Source organism: Ceratotherium simum, unplaced genomic scaffold (assembly GCF_057802395.1).
Source record: "Ceratotherium simum simum isolate JZ-2026a unplaced genomic scaffold, ASM5780239v1 HiC_scaffold_43, whole genome shotgun sequence".
Taxonomy (NCBI): domain Eukaryota; kingdom Metazoa; phylum Chordata; class Mammalia; order Perissodactyla; family Rhinocerotidae; genus Ceratotherium; species Ceratotherium simum.
In genome coordinates, this window is record NW_028261259.1 from 5,255,471 (window position 1) to 5,274,063 (window position 18,593).

Sequence of the window (18,593 nt, forward strand, 5' to 3'; positions counted from 1 at the left end):
AGCAGGATCTGGTGCTATGTGGCTCTAACTTTGTAGTTTGAGGTAACTCTGGCTCTGCTGCTGGTGACTGAGCCTTCTCTAGCTCCACAGCTGGTAAACAACGTGTCCTGACCTTTAGATGGGGTCAGTGACATCACCAACCCATCATGAGCTGTCCATCAGATGGTGGGAGCACTCCAGCAAATAGCATCTATTACATTAGTGTTATTTCATCTGAGTTCCAGTTACATATTTATTTTAAATATACTTAGAAGGAGAATAGGATAACAGAAACCATTTACTCTTTGCTGAGATTTAACAGAGCACACCTTATTGATGTCATTTTTTAAGAAATATTACACAGTGGAAGACACCATTCTCCTTCCTCTCTCTTTCCTGCCCAGAGGTAACTACCGTCTTGACGTTAATACATGTATTCCGTACACATTGTCTTTTGCAAAAAGACAATCGTCCCAAATTTGCTGAGGTTTTTGTTATAAGTGGCCATCAAAGATATGCGTCCTAGTGGATACTGTTAAAAACTCTGTCCTTTCAAAGTAAAGACAATAGTTCAACAGTTAGTTGAGAAGGTACCTGCTTTGTAGATATGGTTTTTAAAAGAGAGTTTTGAAAATGTCTCCATTATGTTACCATTGACCCTCCTTATTTGGAATAGTTATGTTCTGTCAATTCTTCGCTGACACTGCATGAGCAAGAATGAACCAGTGCTCCCAGGGGAAGGACAAGGTGAGGTTTCTGCAGCCTCTGGTCATGACATGTTTGGGAACCTCTCAATGCACAACCTTGTCTTATGTGTGTGTCTTGAAAGACACCTTATTTCATATAGATTGTTGATTCATTAGTTGAACTCTCAGCCAACAGCACTATCTATAACTCATGCCTGAAGGAAGCTCATCTAACACAAGCATTTTCTATGAAAGGCCCATCACAGGCTCCTTGTGCTTACGAACAGTACACAACACTTCAGCACTACGTTTGAGGGCCATTCTAAAGAGCAAAAGCACCAAGGAGAAGCACAAAAGGTGAGAAACGTAGCATTCCATAGATTAGAAAAAGGACAGTTGTCGACGTGAGAATTAAAACAAGAGTTTTAATACTGTAATAGCAAAAACTAGAAACAACCCAAATGTGCACCAAAAGAAGAACGGTCAAAGGAGATGTCGTTTACTCATACTAACATGTAACAGTGAAAAAGAATGGCATAGGTCCAAGCAAATTGTTACAAAAGTATCTCCAATGTAGTTTTGAGTGAAAAGAGGAGGTTGCAGAACCAGGTCCATGCCTCACAGGAACAGGTCTGCCTGAGGTTTGATCTCCAAGCAGCTCTATCAGGCCTAATGCCAACTGCTGTGAAAAAGGAAACAAAAATTCTGTTTCTGGAATGTGCTATTTGCCTAAAGAAAATCTTGCAAGCATGTGGCTGGTAGGTTCATCTAAAAGGACAGAGAGCTGAGACTTTCCTGAGCTTACAGAATAGGATTTATGAGTTCTTTCATTCCCTGATTCCTAAGGAATATTTTTAAGTAAATGTCTGCTTGTGTGACAACATTTCACGTGAGACTCGCTTGCATTATAACCTGGTAATGAGGTTGTGGGGCTTAGCTAACCATTACCAAGGCAAAGTTTTGCTGGCTCTCCTCTCTACCAAAAGCAACCGAAAAGTTGGGCAGGACTATTTTGGGTTAGCTGGTGGTATTTGGGCTGGTTTGCAGCACACACACCCAAGAAGTCTCTCAACTCTGGGCCTCTGTACTTGAGGTAGCCTCTGCCTAGAACCTCTACCCAGGATGTGTAAATGGCTCACTCTTCATTTATCATGCCTTGGCTCAAATGTCCTCTGAGAGGTGGACACCAAGACAGGATTAAACGGGCAAGGATTTTATGAGGGGAAATGCTTCTGTAACAGAAAATGGGGTGGGGGAGCCTGGCAAAGTGGGAGAGCCATCAGGCCATGATGCAAGTCTGACTCTAAATGAGGGGGAGATAGAGGGAAGGATGGGTCCAAGTGTCCTACACTGCTGTATAGTCTAAGGAAGGCTTAGGAATGCCACTGGGGAGTCCTTGAGCACAAGCAGATCAGCAGAGGAGTCCATGCCTCCCAGGAACAGGTCTGCCTGAGTGTCTATCCCTGCCTCACTCACTGATTCGGAGCAGTCCAAGGGAAGCACGACCTCAGTGCAAACAGAGGATAGATCTCATAGCCCAGCAGACTACTGACTTCATAGCTTTGGTTAATTACGTTTGCTGCAGGTGGAGGCCTTCGAGGAGCAGTCTCCTGGATACCATATCTTATCAGTTTCTCCCAGTTTTCCCTGATCACTCTCTGCAAAACAGCCCCACAGAACAGTAAAACATCAACCACATTTCAGACTGGATACAAGGCACATTCCAGGACAACAAAGTAATCTGAACTGGTGTTGGGAGTAGATTAAAACTGGATTACTTCTAGGGATCAAGCAATATCAAGAGAAAGAGAGAGAAGGAAGCAAGGGAGGGAAGACAGAGGGCGTTGGCCCTCAGCATTTGGCGCTAGTATTTGGGCATGCCCATCAGGGATCATAACCGGCTGCAAGACATCCTACGACAAGCCATAAAGTCAAAACACCTCATTCATTTACAAAAATGCATTTCATGTATTGACTTTTTTTTAACCCGTCCCCTCATTTCAGACAGGAGATCCAGAAAAGGGAGACAACTACTCAGTAGCAGAACCAGGACTAGAACCCAGGGCCCCAGACTCCTGGTCATTCATTCAGGAGGGCACCCCTTGTTCCTGGCCGCCTGCCGACCTGTAGGAGGACAACATTGGTGAGGACAACCTGAAGGAACTGAAGTTCTTGCCTTCACAGAAGTTCAAAGGAGGTGCTTGAGCTGGATCTTAGAAGATGACTAGGAGTTTGCCAGACATCTGAAGGGCATTGGAGGCAGTGCGTGCAAAGTAGGGAGGCCTGAAACAGCGCTGGGATCAGAAGGCACAAGTGGAGCCCTCTGCTCAAGTGGATGAAGCGCTGAGGAGCGAGGTGAGCCCGGGAGGAGGATGCACTGTGGAAGACAACGGGAAATGCCTGCGGGGGGTTTTGGCAGCGAACGCCAAGAGGAAGAGCTACCCTCTAGCTCACTGTGGCTGGAGCAGGGACTGAGTGGCCTAGTGGCTGATGGGGGCGGGGAACGCCCACGACGAGGCCAGAGGAGAGATGACGACGGACAGTGGCAAAGGGACTACACAGGGCAGGGGAAGGACTTACCTGGAGATGCGCGGAGGGCGCCACCCCTCCAGCGTTTCCCAGGCTGAAGCCAAGAAGCAAAGGGCCTCGCGACAGGAAAGCGCCCTGTGCCCGCCTGAGCCGGGCAGATGCTCGGGAAACGTGCGCTGCGCGGGGAGGGGACTGCGCTCAGGCGGAGCTGGAGCTCAGAGGAAGGTCACGCACCAGGTGGCCAGGACAGGACCAGGGCCCCATCCAACACCCTGAGGATCACAGGTCCCCGGCTCCGCCCAGTCCAACCACGCTCACTGGCTGCGCCACTGGGGGCCGTCAGCGCCTCTGCCTTCAGCCAATAGGAAACCTGGTGGCAGGCGCATTCGCCGGGGCGTGGGGTCAGGGGTCACACAAGTAGGCCTCGCCTGGTGGCCTGAAGGCGTGAAGCTGCGAGGGCCAGGCTGGGGCGCCCGTTGGGCTGCCCCGGGCCGGGGCGAGGGCTCTGAACGGCGGCCGTGTGCTCGCGGAGCCAGCAGGAGGCGGCGGAGGCCGGGGGCGCGCCCGTGGGTCGGTAGGTTGACGAGCGCGGCCCGCACCGACCGCATCCACGTGGGGGGCTACAGCCTTTCGGGGCGCAGGGCGCCCCCCTCTTCGTGCTGCCCAGCTCCGGGCCGAGCCCCGCGCCGGCTCGCGGCCGCGCCGCCGGGTCGAGCCGCTGCCATCCCGCCTGGAGCTGGAGCGGAAGGAGCGGGCGGCCCCTCCCGCCGCCGCCCCTCCCCGTGCCCTCGGCCTCTTGGAGAAGCTGCCGCGCTGGAGGGTGAGACTCCGGGAGGGCGCCCCTCGAGCGGCCGCAGGCACGGGAGGGGGACGCGACAGGGGCGCTGCCCGCCTTGATGGAGGAGCGGAAACGGCGGGGTTGTGGCGGCCCGCGGTATCCGCACCTCCCCGGGGGGTCGGGGTTGTCCCCGCAGATCAGGGAGCAGAGGGAGGCTCAGACAGGTCAAGGGACAGGCCCCAGGCCCCACAGCTGGTAGGGGGAGGTACAGTGGGATCCACACTCGGGCGGTCGGCCCCGGAAGTTCTGATGTTAGGACAGCCGGCTGCAAAAGCTCCGGGACCTTGCGGGCCGGCTGGAGTCAGTGGACCAGTGGGAAAGGAAGCCTTAACTGGAGCAGGTACAGGGATGAGCGAGGAGGAGCAGAGGTCCGCACACACTAGGCCGTTTGCACAGGCGGTGTCTGCCTTGACTCGGGTTTGAAAAGATGGCAGCAGAGGGCAACCTGCGGTGGCTTCTCTTGGAGCCAACAGTCAGAAGAGCAAAACGAGGTGCTTGGGTTAGGTTCTTGTTGGGGATGCTTGTGGGAATCTCGATGCGGGGTGAAAAAGCAGCAGATTGGACCAGTTTGGCTTCTGACTTGTGTGTCAAGGGTACCAAGTGATCTTGAACTGAAAAGGGGAGAGCAAGAGAAACGGGGCATTGACGCTCCAGAGGAACGACAAGTTGTGTTGTTTTTTCCTGAATATTGATTTGTACGAGTTATTTGTGTGTGCTGGATAGAGGTCCTTGATCATATACATGATATGTGCAGATATTTTCTGCCAGTCCACGGCTTTTCTTTTGATTTTCTTAAGTGTCCTTTGAAGAGGCAAATGTTTAAATTTTAGTGAAATTCAGTTGATGCCTTTTTCTGCTGTGGCTTGTGTTTTTGGTATGTGTAAGAAGTCTTTGCCTAACCCAAGATCACAAAGATAGTTTTCCTATGTTTTCTTGTAGGAGCTTCATAGTTTTAGTTCTTCTGTGTAGGTCTATGAGCCAGCCATTTGAGCTGGTATTTGTGTATGGTGTGGGGTAGGGGCCTTTTTACGTGTGGATATCCCATTGTCCTAGGATCATTAGTTGAAAGACTAGCCTTTCCTTATTGAATTGTTTGGCACCTTTGTCCAAGTCAGCTGCCTGTAAACAGTCAGGGTTTATTTCTGAACTGTCAGTTCTGTTCCGTTGATCTAGATGTCTAACCGTGTGCTGAAATTATGCTCTCTTGATTACTGTGGCTTTATAATAAGTTTTGAAATTGGGAAATGTAAGTCCTCCAGCTTGTTCTTGTTTTTAAAAATTGTTTTGTCTATTCTGAGTCTTTTGATTTTCCACATAAATGTTAGGATTACCTTGTCAGTTTTTGCAGAAGTACTTGCTGGGATTTTGGTAGGGATTATGTTGAATTTGTAGATTGATTGGGGCACAAGTGCCCTCTAAAAATTCTTTTGTCTTACAATCCATGAACGTGGAATCTCTCATTTAAGTAGGTCTTTAATTTCTCTCAAGTATGTTTTGTAGTTTTCAGTATACAAGTCTTGCATTTCTTTTGTTACGGTTATTCCTAAGCATTTTATCCTTTTTGATGGTATTTTGAATAGAATTGTATTCTCAACTTAATTCTTGGAGCGTTCCTTGCTAGTATATAGAAATACCTTTGGTTTTTGTATGTTGACCTTCTATCTTTTGACTTTGCTGAACTTGTGTATTAGTTTTATATGTTGTTGTGTATTCCTTAGGATTTTCTGCATACAGGATGGTGTTGTCTGGTTGTCTGTGAATCAAGACAGTTTCACGTCTTCATTTCCAATTTGGATGCCTTTGTTTCTTTCTCTGGCCTAATTGCACTGGGTAGAGCCTTCAGTACAGTGTCGAAGTGAAGTGCTGTGCTTGTCCTGTTCCTGATCTTAGGGAGACAGCCTTCAGTCTTTGACCATTGCGGGTGATGCGAGCTGTAAGGTTTTCACAGATGCCTTTCCTCAAGTTGAGGAAGTTCCCTTCTTGTCCTACCTTATGCGGAGTTTCTTTTCTTTTTTAAAACCCTGAATAGGGACTAGATTCTGTCAAATGCTTTTTGTATATCTGTTGAGGTGATCATGTGATGTTTGTCCTTTATTCTGTGAATAGGGATATTACGTTAGTTGATTGTTGGATATTAAACCAGCTTGCATTCCTGGGAGAAATTCCTCTTCTTCTCGGACAATAATCCTTTTTCCACTGGGTTCGTTTTGCTAACATCTTATTGAGGGTTTTTTCCTTGTGATGTCTTGGACTGGTTTTGGTATCAGGATATTCCTGGCACCCTAGAATGAGTTTCTGGATAAGTTTGTGAAGAAGTGGTATTATTCCCTAGGTAAATGTTGGGTTAATTTACCAGTGAAGTAAGTTATCTGGGTCTGGACTTTCCTTGGCAAGAAGAGCTTGTTTTATTACTAATTTAGTTTTTTTAAGCTCGTTATAGGTATGTTAAAATTTCGATTTCTTCTTGAGTCGGCTTGGGTAATGTGTTTCTTTCCAGGAATGTGTGTTTTCTTGTTAGTTATCTAATTTGTTGGCATAAAGTTGTTTCTAGTATTCACTTAGGATCTCCCAGAGTTCTGTAGGTTGGTAGCGATCTTCTCTCTGTAGTTCCCGATTTTGGTAATTTGTATTTTCTCTTTTTCCCTTGGTCAGTCTAGCTGAAGAATTGTCAACGTTATTAATGTTTCGAGAGAACCAAATTATGGTTGAATTGATTTTCACTATTGATTTTCTGTTTTCTGTTTGATTGATTTCTAGTCGTATTTTTAGTATTTCCCTTCTTTGCTTGCTTTCGGTTTAGTTTGCTCTTTCTAGTTTCTTAAGGTGGAAGGTTTGGCTATTGTTGAGGTCTTTTTTCTTTTGTCATGTAGGTATTGAAAGCTACATTACAAGCTTTAAACTAAAGTTTAAAGCTAAAATTATAATTTTGTCTCTAGGCACTATTTAGCTACAGCCCATCAATTCGGATATGTTGTATTTCTTCTGTCTTCATTTACCGTCAAGTAGTTTTCAGGTTTTTTGGAATTTCTTCTTTGACCCTGGAATTATTTAGAAGTGTTTACTTCCCAAATATTGATGGTTTTCCTAATTTCTTTATTTGTGGATTTCCAATTTCATTCTGTTGTGGTTAGAGAACATATTTTAATTTCAGTCCTTTTAAATGTATTGAGACTTTCTTTTTTCACCTAGCCTATGGTCTGTCCTGGAGAATGTTCCGTGTGTGTTCTAAAAGGATGTGTATCCTGCTGTTGTTTGGGTGCAGCGTTCTAGAGGTGTCAGGTAAATTTGGTTGATAGTTTCTGGGTTAATCTATATTGTTTGCTCCTACTATTATGCACCACCCAGGCAGCTTGAATGTTCTTTATTAGCCTCTCATTGTTTTCAACAGACACCCCGGGAGGAAAGGCTGTTTGCTCTGGGTGATATCTGCATCAGGTCAGAAAAATAGAGCCTTGTTAATGGGGTCTTGCAGGGCACCACCAGACAGATGAAATGCGAGTTCTCTGGGAGTGGGGCTTTGCAGTTGTTCCAATCCTTTTCTGCCTCCCCCCGTGGCGCCCAGATTGCTGATTTCCACTGAAATTGTGAGCTGTTGGTGTTGAGGGCTCCTGCAGAGCTGAGGAGAGGTGGATGGGAATAGGTCAGATTAAAATGCCACCAAGCTTGCTGTTCTGACTGAGAGTCAGCTGCTTTCCTGGAGTAAACCTCCCCCAGATTGCTTGAAGTCTTTGGTTCTTTGTCAGAGTTTTGAAAAGTGGATTCTGACAGTTTCCCCGTGTTTTTGTTGCTCCACTGTTTTCACTGACGTTGCTCAATCCATGTCCTTTGAATGTAGTTACTGACGTGGTCGGATCACATCTGCCGTTTTGCTCTTTGTTTCTTTATGTCATTTTTATCTCTCTGCTCTTCCTTTGAGGCCCTCTTTTGTGGTTAATAGGTATTTTTCTAGCGGACCTTTTAAATTCCTTTGTTTGGTGTTTTACTATATTTTTTTTGTTTGTTTAGTAGTTGCTCTTGGGATTAAAATATGTGTCCTAATTTATCACAATCTACTTCAGGTTAATAGTGACCTAATCCTGAGGAAACTAACTTTGTTCCAACATTGCTGCATTTCCTCCTCTCGCGTTTGTGTGGTTGTTGTGATATATACCACATCTTTATACACTTTAAGTCCGACAAAGCAATTTAGGATCATTATTTTATGCAGTTGTCTTTTTAATCTCTTAAGGGATGAAGATAGTCAAAATATATTTGTGCAGTGTTTTATATTTACCTTTATAATCACTCTCGCTGATGTTCTTCATTTCTTCTTGTCACTGTTAGTGACCATCTGCTGTCATTTCCCTTCAGCCTGAAGGACTTCTTAAGACAGGTCTGCTAGCAGTGACTTCTCTCAGTCTTTGGTTGGGAATGTCTTTATTCCATCTTCAATTTTTTTTAAGTATGTTTTTGTGGGATATAGAATTAATGCTTGGTTGACAATTTCTGTCTTTCAGCACTTTGAAAATGTCATTCTACTGGTTTCTGGTCTCCACAGTTTCAGAAGAGAACTGAGTCGTTAATCTGATTGTTGTTGCCTTGTACTTGATGAGTCCAATTTCAGTACAGGTCTCACTTTCTTATTTCTTTGCATGTCTTGTATTTTTTTTGTTAAAAACTGGAATTTTTGATGATATAACAACTCTGGATTGTGGTATTTTTCCCCCTGTGTTTTTTTTTTTCTTTTCAATTTTTGGGGGCTTAAGCTATAGCCTCAGCCTCCTCTGCTATGCATGGCTACTGATGTCTTTGCTCAGGTTTCCTTTTTGTCTCCGTCCCTTTAGATTTTTTAGCCTGGCTGCTTGAGGGTTTCCCCCTGTCTCCATACCTTTGTGGTCAGGCAATGATTTGGGCAGAGGTTGTGCTCAAACACCTTGAGCTTCTAAGGTTTCTACCCTCTACCTTTGGTTCTGTGGGTAGGTTGGAACCACATCAAAATTCAGCCTGTTTTCCAATCTCCTCATCTTTACTTTCCACTGGTGCTCAGGTCTCCTCTGTCCATCCGTGCTGTTTCCCAGGTGGCGTGGGTGTGTGCAGAGCCTTCTGTGGCTCTCTCCTTTCTAGGATCTTCCCATGAAATTTCTGGCTGGTCTGCCTCTCCTCTTGCCCCCAATCAGGATTGCAGTCAGGCTCCTCGAGTTGTGCATTTTCCCTGTTTGTTTCCTACTAGTTTGCTGCTGGGCCTGAGTTTGCATCCTCCAGTTTCAGCACCCAATTTAAGTCTGTCCTTTCTGACAACAAAGCTGAAGGTTTTCATGGCCAGCCCTGCCCTGTTCAAACTTCTGTGCTAACTGAGCTGGGGTGGACGAACAGCACAAGACAGGAAGTCTGGAGACTCCAGCTGTTCTTACCTGTAGTTCTCGCAGTCTTCTGTGAATAATTCCTCAGTTTATTGGCCTTTTATTGATTTCCCAGGCCGTGAAGTGGTGTTTTTTAAATAATTTTGTCCATTTTTGTAGTTCTTTATTGGTGAGAGCTTCACTAAGTTCTTCACTCCACCATAGTTGGAAGTGCTCTGCTGGCACATTATTATAACACACATTACTGAATGCTGACTCTGTGTCAGGTGTTGTTCGAAGCCTTTTCCCATACTAGCAGATTTAATAACACAGTAGGTGGTCACCAAGTATTTGTTGAATGTTGAATCAACAGCTACCACAAGCAATGAGAGAAAGCATAGAGTGCTGTTCATCCTCTGTGGACTCGCTTCTTTTCTATGTTTCCTGCCCTGTGGTCAGGGGCTGGCTCCTGCCTCCCCAGTGGGTCGTTTCTGTGGACCCAAGCCGTTCCCAAAGGCCAGGGAACTGAGCTTTTTGACTCACACAGGGGTGCATGTGTATATGTTCCCTGTGAATGTGAGGAGAGAAAATATCACAGGGCAAAAGGAGGGATGTGTCACTATGGGATGACTTGATTAAACAAGTCACCAACAAGTCAAGTGTAAAGGAAATACTTAGCTAGCTTTCTTCCAGAAATGCTGGAATTAAAAAAAATTATTTTCCTTTGTTTTTTGCACAGGAAGTGTCACCCTGAGCTAACACATGTGCCAGTCTTCCTCTATTTCCTATGTGGGTCGCCGCCCCAGCATGGCCACTGACAAGTGGTGTAGGTCTGCGCCAGAGAACTGATCCCAGGCCACCAAAGCAGAGCACACCAAACTTAAAGACTGGGAAGTAGACCACTGGACCGCCCCCCGCCCCCAAAAATTCTTCATCTTTGTTCACTATTAGTGGTCAGCTGGCGTTTTCCTCAGGAGTAGATTTACGTGTAGTCTCTGAGATTGACTCCGGAGGCCTGTGATGAACTGTAAACCGCTAAGAGACAGTGGGGGCTCATGTGGGTGACCATAGAATTTGTCGTCCAGTTTGTTCGAGAGTCAACGTTGGGACATCAGGTGTAAACTAGGCCTATCAAGGCCACACGGGAAGGTGCTCACTCTGGGTTTTATGCGAAGGGGGTTAATTCTAAAGCCAGGCTGCCTTTGATTGGCTTCGCCCCCACCTAATCCTCAGATTCCTGACGTTGCCAGTGAAGGTGAGGATTGAGAACATCACTCACATGTGGGTGAAACACCCCACAAAGCCACTGGGCTGTGAATGTGTCACGTTCGATGTAGCTGTGGTATGAATGCTTCTTCATGGCAGGGGTTTGAGAATGTCACAGTGCAGCATGAGGCTCACGAGTGTGCATTCTGGAACCAGACAGCCTCCACTTATTAGCTGTGTGACTGTGTCGGGAAAGTTATTTAATCTCTAGGAGCCTCGATTTTCTCCTCTACCGGATACTCCTCCTGTTACCACCAGTAATGATAGTGAGTATATGCCGTCGCTCTTACACGTTAAGTCAGGTTCTATTCACTGTAGGGGCTTTAGCTCTATTAACTCATTTAGTCCTCACAACAACCCAATAAGAGAGATATTATTCTCAACTCCAATTCACATAGAGGGAAACAGACACAGAGAGGTCAAGCAGTCCATCTCAGGTCGCACAGCTGGTCAGAGTCTGCCAGCTGTAGAACCCATGGTCTTTCCAAGATTCAAACTAAGGTAATCTTCAATTTAACTGCTCTGTGAGACTGTGTCTTCGTGAAGGGGGAGGATCTGATACCTAGACCCTTGGGTGAGTGTGAAGATGAAATGGGACAGTACATCTCAAACACTTAGCACATAGGAAACGTTCCTTAAGTGTTTGCTGCTGTGTTAATAATGTGTGTTCTTGGAGTGGGTGAACAAGCTGCCATTTATTGCTGGAAACACTGGACGTCCCAGGTCAGTGAATGCTTTATGGGAACTCTTTTTCAGATTTCACCTGCTGCCTGTGGCCATGGATTCACACTGCTGTCCTCTAAAACCAAGGATGGGACGAAAGTTTGGGGGATGGAACTCAACAGAGATTCCCGGCTTGGCTTTCACAGGAGCCAGGAAGAGAAAAGTGAAGCTCTCCCCTTGGCTTTCTCTGCTGTGATTGGCTGAGGAAGCTCCCTCTGACTTTCAAGAATCTGATGACATCAACCAAACCATAACAACAACAAGGATGGAGTCTTGAAAGGCATGGTGGTTGAAACCATCTGGGCTAGATTATTTTTCAGCCCGTTTGGTAAAGGTCATTTGCTGCTAAGTAGGGGTGTTGTTTTTTGGCCCCAGAGTGATGACCTTTGTTTCCTCGCTTGAGATAGCCTGAGACACTTTACAGTGCCTAGAATGTGGTCTGGGGAAGAAATTCAATGAAAGCCTTAAGATGGAAGCTTTATTCCAATTATTTGAAACTGGATTGTAAAAATGTTAGAAATTATTTATGATATTTTAACAAATAGACATTAGTCAATGAATAGTATGAGGACAATAAGAAGCATTTTTTAAAATAAAGTGGAATTACCCAGAAGTACATACTGGGCAAATCTTTCTTGTCATTTTTTTCGTCTTCCCTCATTTGTATGCAAGTATCTTTTTATATAATTTTGATCACAGTGTATATTTTGTGTTCTGCCTTCTTTCAGTTAATTTTATATCAGAATTCTTTTACAGTTAGTATTGAAGTCTTGATTGGCTGTATGATGCCACATGACGTTTCTTTTTACCTTTTGTTAGGAACGATTGTAGACATACACAGAAGTGGCTGGAATAGGATAATGCACCCCGTGGGCCGTCGCCAGCTTCTGCCGTCATCAGCACATGACGGTCTTGTTTTACTCATTTCCCCCACCTTCCCCCTCGGCAAATTGGGAACAATCGTCAGATTATTGATTTCATTTATGAATATTTCAATCCCTATCTAAAAAATAAGGACCCCCAAAAAAGTAAATACATCATCACACCTAAAAATAATTAACAATATAAACCCTGAATATCAAATATGTAGTCAGCATTCAAACTGCCTTTTGTCTCCAAACTGTCAATAGATTTTTATTTTAAATTTAAAAATTTATTTGAATCAAGGGCCAGAGAAAGTCTAGGCGTGGCAACTGGTTGATAAGACTTTTATAGTCTTTTAAGTCTGTTTTAATCTTTTCTCCTTGATATTTATTTAATGAAGTCACGTTGTTTATGCTACAGAATTTTCCAGTCTGCAATTTGTTGAATGCATCCCTGTGGTGCCGTTTGACATGATCCTCTGTCCTCTGTATTTCCTGCCAATTGGTAGTTGGACCTAGAGCCAGATTCCCTTTCGATGTTATGTATTTACTGCTTCCCAGGCCCTTAGGGGTCTATGCAGATAGTAATGGGGGATGTGAATCAGTTTTCAGTATTTTAAAGTACCTCATGTTTTCAGCTACTAATATAAGCTAACAACATCGTCCATTTTCTTTGATTTTGCCTAGAATCACATCATCTCATTGAGATAAACCAGATATTTCATGCAGGTAAAAAGTTGTCTGGAAATTATATCATTCACTGATGAATACGAATGGGCAAGTGTATTATTACAGCAGTCATAATGCCATTTATTTGGTAGACGAGATCTTTTGAAAGATGGGGATCATAGGAGAAAGTAGGGGATCCTTAGTAAGGAGTATGTTGAGAACCAGTGCATTCGCAGACCTTCTCCTGAACTCTAGCCTCCATGGTAAATATTCAGAAGGTCATCGTTTAAAACCTGCAAGAGGCGTTCCCTACATAGCCCATCTGGCTTCCTCGGTAGGATTGTAAAGAACAATCAGTTTCTTTAGAGTGACTTCTAAACATCTTTCCCCCTTACTTGCTTATTTAAAAATTAAAATTTTCTATTATGAATAGATAGCATGTTTGCATAATTCAGAATCCTAGAGGCGCAGTCGAACATATGATGAAGACTCTGCTTTCCACCTCTGTCCTCCCAGCACCATGGTTTCTCTGCCTGTAGACAACCTGTGTTAACAGTTTCCAGTTCATCCTTCTGAAGAGATTTAATGCATGTGCAAGCAAATGCATCTGTGTATACTTTTTACCTCCTTTTATTCTACGTGCTGTCGTATAATGTAGATCCTGTTTTTCACCTTACTGAGAAATCCTAGTGGCTATTGCAGGAAGTGGCTATTGCTTTTACTTTCCTGAAGAATTCAAATGGTGTGAAATGACACGTGAAGAGCTTTCTTTAAAGACTAAGGATGCTTTTCCCTAACCCAGTGTGTCATGGAGGCAATGTGGTGCAGTGGGTTGGAGTTGGGGACTGCTCCTCGCTCTGCCACTAACTTATGTACCTTGAGTAAGTCTTTCCAATCTCACTGCGTAACAACGTGAGGATGGGGCAGTGATCTCTCATGTTAGAAATGCTCTGACTCTGCATCAGTGCACTGACCCGGGTTGTGTTCATTTGAGCGAGGGGAGATGAGTGTGTTTTAGAGCTCTCACCTGTCCCACTGCCTCTGGATAGACCTCAGGAGACACAGGTGTACAAGTCTCCTGTGCCAGAGCCCACTCTCTGGTCCTGACAGACGGTGAAGGAGGTGAATTGACCTGTTGGAGATTGGTGGAGGGTGGGGGGACCACTTTCTTGCCATTGGGCCTGAAGTTGACCATTTGATTGAGCCACATGTGATTTGTGAAGCTGTTGGAATTTCCCGGAGCAAATCAGTAGGATGGCTCAAGAGAGCTGTGTTGGGCAGACCTTGCTGACTCTCTTCTGTTTCTGCACTCTGTGGTTCTTGGGAAATCTCAGGTATTTATAAACGTGACAGCGCACAACAGGCAGCCTCATCAAGGCCTCCCTTTGCCGTGAAGTCACTGAGCCAGGCTGCGTATGTAGACGGCTTTTTCTATTGTACTGAGAGAAGGCTGTTTGCTAACGCTTCCTCCAAGAGGTGGGGCTTTCAGAGTCCAGGCTCCTTGGTAACCCTGATCGTTGCCAAAAAAGTGGTTATCCCAGGGAAAGCCACCTCGACTAAATTTTTCACATTTCATTTTCTGGCTAGGGGTGCTTTGTAGGAAAAGGCCAAGGTGGTGTTTAGGAACTCTTTCCAGAGGGGACTTGGCCTCGAGGGCAGCCTATTGACAGGTCCAAGGAATGGGGGTGCTGAGGCCTTTCACAGGAGGTACTCGCCTCTTATGGAATTCCTGAGAGGCAGAACGAGGGCCCAGAGGGGAAGCAGAGGGAAAGTACAGGTGGCCCAGTCTGTTGCAGCAGGTCTGCACCCCAGCATGCCTGGAGGTGTGCCTGCACTGGCTGGGAATATTGGAGAAGGAAACCCAGTGGCAGTTGGGTGAGCAGTTGGACTAGGACCACTTTCCAGACCCCCTTCCAGTCCTGACATTCTTGGGTTCCACACACCTGTAGAACTGATTTCATTGGTGGTGGTATTCTTGAGTCTTCAGCCTGGCAAACAGCTATTACGGACAATGTGGAAGGAAGGTGGTGGAAAATGAACTTTACAGGTGAGTTCCCACAAGGACTACCCGTCCCCAAGTTGTGTTGAGCATTAAACATCTCCGGAGTGACTACTGTGTGATAGAGCCACAGAGCAGTACCAAGCAAGGTTCCTCATGCCTGAGAGGAGCAGTGAGCGCTCCCCAGAGAGCTGTGAAGAGTGTTGTTCCATCGCAGGGGGAGCATCAGCCTGGTGGGAGGGCAGGTGCATGAGCATTGATTGGGATACCTGGACTTTCTTTGAATTCACTCTTTATTTTTAACCAAATTGATTAACTTCAAAAATTCCTCTGTTTCAGTTCTATGTCTGTTTGTCTTTAAAAAAGTTTCTCTCTAGATCCTCGCATTATGCTGGTGGGTCTAAACACCAGTCTCAACTCTGGCAGCGTATTAAAATCACCAAGCGATTTTGTTTGTTTTGTGTTACTTTCCCACCTGGGTCTACCTCTGCCTGCTATTTGACCTTGAGAGTTTCCCTGATAGTTATTATGTGTGTGGGGGCCACCAGTTAGGGGTGACAGAGGAGAGGCCAGAACCCCACAGTGCTTACTATGACCATATGTCTTGCTTCTACCCAGATTGCCCTCAGTCATTAGCGAAAGTCAGAAAGTCCATAGAAGGCAGGACGTCAGTGGACAGGTGGTCCAGGTAAGAGGCTTGGGCTGAGAGCCACTCATTCTGCCTCCTGGGGCACTTCTGAAAGCGTGAAATTTGGGTGGGGTGATGGCAAATTTGTTAGAGGGATTTTATGAATTAATAAGATGTTTTATAAAAATTATTACCTGCCTACTATAGGCCAGGATGTATCGTAGATCATGGGGTATGAAGTTTGATAATGTTTGGGGGGATAACACTGTAGTGGGAAAGACAGGTTAAAAAACTAGCTGTGCCCGAGTGTGTCCCGGCACTGTGTGTGTTCCAGGCTGCCTTTATCTTGCTCACCATTTATTCCCACCCCGGGGGCAGTGCCTGGCACATGGTAGATAGCTAAAATCAATCCTTAAATACGTAAGTGAATGCATCTAGAAAGTGCTATAAGAGTGCCAAAAGGGGAATTGTTAAGTCCGTGGGGTGGAATGGAAGGGAGAGAAGGCATCGTGGAGGAGGTGGCAGAGGAATCTACCAGATAGGCCGGTGTTGGAGGGTGAGAGTTTTCATGGCAGAGGGGAGGGGGCAGGTGGAGACTTTAACTGCTAAGAGCATGCGGGGTGGCTGGAGTTTGGCATGCTTACAGGGGAGTGCTGTGGCATAGGCTGGAAGACAGGTGGAGAGTGAGCGATGCAAGGTTTTCTAGGGTTGGGGGAGGAGGTGATGAAGGCCACTTGGGAAGGCGTGGGGAGAAGGGACATGTGGAGAGACATGTAAAGAGGATTGACCAGATTTGGGGCTTGATAAGAGGTCCAGGGAGTGAGCTAGAAGGAGTGGAGCCTGACTCCACCGGCAAATGAGTGGCTGCTGATGTTCTCAACTCAGATGGGGGAGTCCTGGAGGAGGGGCAGGCTTGGGTTGAGTGGGAGGGAGACGCGAGGAGGAGGTAGAGAGTGAATTTGCTTTTAAGTTTGCAGTAGAGTGTAGTGCTTCTTGCACAGACTTGAAAGTCCCATGGATGCGAATTCAAGTCCCTGCTTCCCCACATATTAACTGGATGACTTTGGGCAAGTTACCACCCTTCTCTGAGATTCGGTTTCTTATTAGGTGTTCTTGGTTATTGACTTAGCACGGTGCCTGGCATAATAAGCATTTAGTAAACGGTGCTTTTCATTAGGCAGTTAGAAAAGCAGGTCTGGAACTCAGTAGAGTTGTTGGGAGTGGAGATAGCAGTGTAGAGGTGAGAGGGAAAGACTTGGAAACGGATGCAGCCTCCCAGGGGAGTGTGAAGAGGAGGAGAGAAGAGGGCAGAAGGCAGACCTTGGAGAAGGATTCCAACACTGAAGGGTAAGCAGTAGGGCTGAGCTAAGGAACAAGATTGGAGCTACTGGAGAGGCAGAAGAGAGGATGGGGAAGAGAAAGGCTTGTGGAGGAGGGAGTGGTTCCTCAGGGATGGACTGGGATGGAGGTGCTCTTGGGTCTTCTCCTTAGGCCATCTGGCCCTTTCCTTTAGCAAGAACCGCGTCAGTGGAGGGGCAGGCAGAAAACAGGCTGCAGTGGAGTGAGAAAGAATAAGAAGTGGAGGTATGTGGGGCAGCCTGCCTGGATCCGGCCACCTAGGGTCTCAGGAGCAGTAGGGAATGCTCCCGTACTTTGGGTCCCTTGAGCAGGACACTGGGCTTCCAAGGATTTCTTCTCATCAGCCTTCCCTCTGTTCGTCTGATAGGTCGCCTGTGGTCAGGACCATAGTCTGTTCCTAATGGATAAAGGAGAAGTCTATTCTGGTGGATGGGGCGCAGCTGGGCAAACAGGTAGTGGACCTTACACCCCCTTGGGATGGTGCAGTATGGAGCTGTGAGCGGTGGGGCTCTCATGGGCTAAAACCACCTGCCTTCATTTGACTCTTACCTCTCTTATCACTTCCTGGGGCCACTGTTCTGTTTGTCCCTTCTCAGTGCCCTCACCCCGGCTCCCATGGAAAGGAACGGATAAAGGATTGGGTGGAGGATTAGAGCCACCCCTCAGCAGAGGAGCTGTGAGCCTTTCTCTCAGCAGAGACAGGAAACTGTTTGAGGCTTTCAAAGAGAAAACAAGTGTCCCCTAAAAGGAGCTTGATGTTCACTGATTTGAGAAGAATGTGATTAATGCAGGGAGGAATGATTGAGAAATTTTCTCAAGCTTGTATATTTAACCTTTTTGTTTCTGATATTGGTCTGAAGGGAGGGCCATTAAATATAAGACTAAATCTTTTAGAAGTCCTCAGTAATCCTACCAGCACATGAAATCATCTTTGTTCATTGTCTAGTGTTTTCTTCCAGTCCTCGTTCATATGTGCACTACTTTTTTTTTCCCCCAAAGCCCCAGTAGATAGTTGTATGCCATAGCTGCACATCCTTCTAGTCGCTGTATGTGGGATGCGGCCTCAGCATGGCCGGAGAAGCGGTGCATTGGTGCGTGTCCAGGATCCAAACCCGGGCCGCCAGCAGCGGAGAGCAGGCACTGAAGCGCTAAGCCACAGGGCCGGCCCTTTTTTTCTTTTCTTTCTTTTTTTTTGATGAGAAAGTTTCGCCCTGATCTACCATCAGATGCCAATCCTCCTCTTTTGTCTAACAAAGATTGCCCCTGGGCTAACATCTGTGCCCATCTTCCTCTACTCCACATGGGACACCACCACAGCATGGCTTGACAAGTGGTGCATCGGTGCACGCATGGGATCCGTACCTGGGAGTCCCAGGTCGCCGCAACGGAGGAGCGTGCACACTTAATCGCTCCGCCACCGGGATGGGCCCCATGTGTGCACATTTGTATACAGTAATCACACCATAGGTGTGGTTTTATATGCTTGTTTTATCATTTATACTTACATAAAACATTTTTCCATGGTGGTAATGCTTTCACAGTTACAGTTTTTAATATTTGTATGATATAGCATCAATTTAATTTATCATAATTAATTATTCATTTAACCATTTTATTAAATAATTACGTAAGCATTTCCCTGTTGTCATGTGGCATACTTCTTTGGAGGCGGAGTGCAGTGGCCGTTGGAGATATCATGACATTTATCTTGTGTGCATACGTGACTTTTTCTTTCG

At 46.0% G+C, this 18,593-nt stretch overlaps 1 long non-coding RNA gene across 3 annotated transcripts; it reads left to right on the forward strand.

The window, feature by feature from the left end:
- The first annotated feature begins 3,653 nt into the window (after positions 1-3,653).
- On the forward strand, positions 3,654-15,966 carry LOC147911464 (uncharacterized). Of its 3 annotated transcripts, none has more exons than XR_015551063.1 (3): positions 3,654-3,768; positions 11,373-11,619; positions 15,489-15,966. It is a non-coding gene; the product is annotated as an uncharacterized LOC147911464 (long non-coding RNA). The 3 variants fall into 3 exon arrangements; XR_015551062.1 differs by lacking the exon at positions 3,654-3,768 and adding an exon at positions 3,838-4,014; XR_015551064.1 differs by lacking the exon at positions 3,654-3,768 and adding an exon at positions 10,603-10,882.
- The last annotated feature ends 2,627 nt before the right edge of the window (positions 15,967-18,593 follow it).